We start from the raw sequence: 2855 nt of genomic DNA on the forward strand, positions 1-2855 counted from the left end.
ATAAACATGTAAGATTTGGAAGACAAGTAAGTATTGGAATGTCTTGATATCTTGTAGGGTGGAAACAAGTTCATTGGCAACGTAGGACATCATACAAAACCATTATGGATCACATGTTATTGAATAACTTTGGAAACTTTCTTAATAGAACAATTGTTCACTTTCATGCCAAAGATATGGTATAGAGTATGCTTTACATACCTGACTATCAGCCTTCAATACTAGTCCCAAATGGACTTCCCGTCTTTTCGGATTACTTATCTACAATGAACATATATAGCAATCTAGTATTAGCAACCAAACGTCACAATTCAATTATTTGAATTCACCAAACTAGTGGTTAAGTAGTAAGCCTTAATTACACCATAAAGGGTGTCACTTTAACCCTCTTATACTCCAATTACATTCACATGCCATGCATATTCATACAACATCCTCCAATATCAAGTTTGGATTCATTTATCCTTCCAACCAATCCATTAAACCAAATTGAGCCATAGACATAAATAATCATCAATTCAAGAGTATATCACCATATCCACATTCCATAACTCAATTACCATATCCACCTTCCACAATTCAATACAACCAAATCATGCAAAATAGTCCATAACCCTATTATCATCACCTTTCAATAACAACCAATACATATAATCCTTTATCACACATATACATATGGAAGAGAACAAAGGCAAACAATATTCATACCTTAGAATTCACCTCTTGATTATGCAATCCTGTTTGCACAAATAATAGGTGCCGCTCGAAGCTCTCAAGATGACAAACGCAGTTATCCGATTACTTTGGAATTTCTACAGTTGAATCAAAAGTAATTTAAAGGTCAAATTTGGCTAGGGTTTGTTCTTTCTCAATGATTGATGATGAAAATGAGTTTTTGAACTCATATAAATGTATATATACACATATTCCCATCCATAATATCATAGGGAATGACCAAAGTGCCTTTAAAATTTAAATAATGTCAAATCTGTCCTTTGGTGAACTGTTTTGATAAGCTAAAGTAGATCGACCATAACTCTTTGCTCCGATATCGGATTTGGGTGAAATTGGTATCTTTGGAAATATAATTCAAAGGGCGTTCATTTCATATAAAGTAGGCCACCCATTGAATATGGGGAGTTCAACTTTATTGAGTTCAAAAATATGAACGAAAGAACAAGTCGAAGGGGGTTCAACGTCTACTATGTGTACATGAATAATCATTTTAAGCTTGTATAAATAGTAGTATAATATTCTGCGAAAGGGAGTTTGGATGAACCCCCTCACTATTAGTTAGCTTCCCCCGTATTTCCTCATACCCATTATATTCGACCTCTTATATCTCATGTAAAAAGTAAAGAAAAAAACGAAATGAAGCGTGACAAATAAAAGTAAATCGAAATAGTATATGATGTAGAGGAGTTATTTGGATATGCCATATAAGGAAATTAATCATTTTCTCACCATAAAACTTGGGACACGTATGTAAGCAGCCTACCCTAACACTGCTTCCAATGCTCAAACCTTTGCCCTATAGATCCTATGGAGAATTGCGTAACCGCCACCATCAACAACTAATTCCATGATGGCATATATGTAAGCAACCTATATGGATGTGCAAGTACCAGTCTGACTTCGTAGCTCGAACTCGTGAGCTATAAGTCGCACGTAAACTTTATTGTCACCCTATCCTGCTGTTCAGGTACTAATGAGTGATTTGGACGACTCGAGCTCACGCACAATTGTCCTGTTTCCAAGGTTTGATCTTGTGACCTCCTGGTCACATGTCAACAACTTTACCGGTTAATCCAAGGCTCCCCTTCAAAAGCAGCGTCGACGAAAATCGTTTGACTGGTGAAGGGGGAGAATACCTTCAACTACTAGGGATGGTTTTCAAATAAAAACAAAACAATAATAATCAAGAGGAGTATAGAACTAATGTATTCATTTATCTCAACTTTCCTCTTTGAGAGAACCATAGAAAAGGACTCTTGAGCAGTTCCATAGTCATTTACATTTGCATTAGCATTCCGTGAGTACGAAGAAGAAAATATACGAATGAAAACAAAGAAGAGACTCTCCAGGTCAAAATTCCTAAATGGTATGTAGAACAAAAAGGATTAGCGCTATGTATATACTCGTAAAGCTTTACCAATCGTTGCTTATTCTGCTGCTGCCGATGGTACTATGGCCAAACTGTTAGCAATCAGTTCTCCTGAAGATTACTCCTCAAACTTGGGAACAAAGCTCATTGTGTAGTGGAACTCGATTTGTAGGCGCTGATAAAGGGGTGTTGATGCCATCAATCCTTTCTTTACATCAACTTGTAACTCCCTAATAGGGATTGCTGCCAAAAAACTCTTAATGCACTCTTTACATGCCTCTTTATCTCTATAAATGATGTTCTTTTCAGGTTCCCTGTCTTCCTGCATACTGTCGTCGCTGTTGGTGCTCATGACAATTTTGCTTTCATCCGCAGCCTCTTTGACATCTGTTTTCTCTTTTCTATCACAAGATGGCTTATCATCTGATTGTTGAGACTCACCAGGTGCTTTCATAATTGTTGTATCTTGGTCGAATTTGAGGATATATGCCTGATTACAACCCTCAAAAGGCCTCTCCCCAAGTGTGTCAATGATATAGTACGCGTCTTTTTCAACCTTGAGGATAAAGAAGTGGTCATTCCAACTCACAATCTCGTCCCATATGTTGTCAAAAGACATGGAACCATGAAGGAAGTGGAATCCTTTCTCTTCTTCGATTCCTTCAGGATGAAAGAACCCAATGAATGATTTTTCTGAGACTACTGAGAGTGGACGCACTTTAACCTCGAGACAGTTCTCGAGGCTAAAGTG

At 37.2% G+C, this 2855-nt stretch overlaps 1 pseudogene; it reads right to left on the reverse strand.

Annotated features, from left to right (window-relative positions):
- Nucleotides 1-1928: 1928 nt before the first annotated feature.
- Nucleotides 1929-2855, reverse strand: part of LOC124894883 — a 2526-nt pseudogene continuing 1599 nt past the window's right edge.

The sequence above is a fragment of the Capsicum annuum genome, unplaced genomic scaffold (genome assembly GCF_002878395.1).
Source record: "Capsicum annuum cultivar UCD-10X-F1 unplaced genomic scaffold, UCD10Xv1.1 ctg78089, whole genome shotgun sequence".
NCBI lineage: Eukaryota > Viridiplantae > Streptophyta > Magnoliopsida > Solanales > Solanaceae > Capsicum > Capsicum annuum.